Raw genomic sequence first — 648 nt, 5'->3', positions numbered from 1 at the left:
GGTAACCCTCCCAGCCTGTTTCTCCGGGGAGTTCAGGAGTTCTCCAGGGCCAAGTGTTTTCAGGGTGGCTGGATTTGAAAGGATCATAGCAAGAACTTTCTGATCCTGCACCTGACCTGAGGGCTGTGGGGGATGGGCAGATGGGGATGAGGGTGTGGGGGCCTCCAGGGAAGGGCCTTTCCTTGACTTGGGGGCCTCTTGCCCTCGGTAGGAAGAAAGGAGGGAGAAGGCCACTCATTTTTTAGGTGGCCTCAGTGTGCCCCGCACTGTGCCAGGACTTGGCAATGGAGGCTCATCAGGACCTGGGGAACCACACTGGGAGAGAGGGGTTATATCTGCCCTCCCTAGCATCTGTGGTGGAGCTGGGCTCTCAACCCAGCCTGAATTCTTGCCGAATTCTCAAACATCCCCACTCCTGGGCAGGCGATCAGAGGTCACTAAGCAACTCCCAGAAGTCACTGGAGACCGAAGAGGAGGGGCTCCCCACCTTTAGTTTGGATCCCATCCTCATGCCTCTAAAGGGGGGTGGGGGCACCCAAAACAATTAAAGAGGTGGGCGGAACTTCCTCCCCCCGCCCCCCCCCTCCGCGCGTTCACTCAGGCATCACCCTGTGGATGAACATTGATGGGGGTCTGCTGTGTAGCAGG

The sequence above is a fragment of the Leptonychotes weddellii genome, chromosome 4 (genome assembly GCF_054177405.1).
Source record: "Leptonychotes weddellii isolate Sample4059 chromosome 4, ASM5417740v2, whole genome shotgun sequence".
In the NCBI taxonomy this organism is placed as follows: domain Eukaryota; kingdom Metazoa; phylum Chordata; class Mammalia; order Carnivora; family Phocidae; genus Leptonychotes; species Leptonychotes weddellii.
This window is presented reverse-complemented; position numbering follows the sequence as displayed.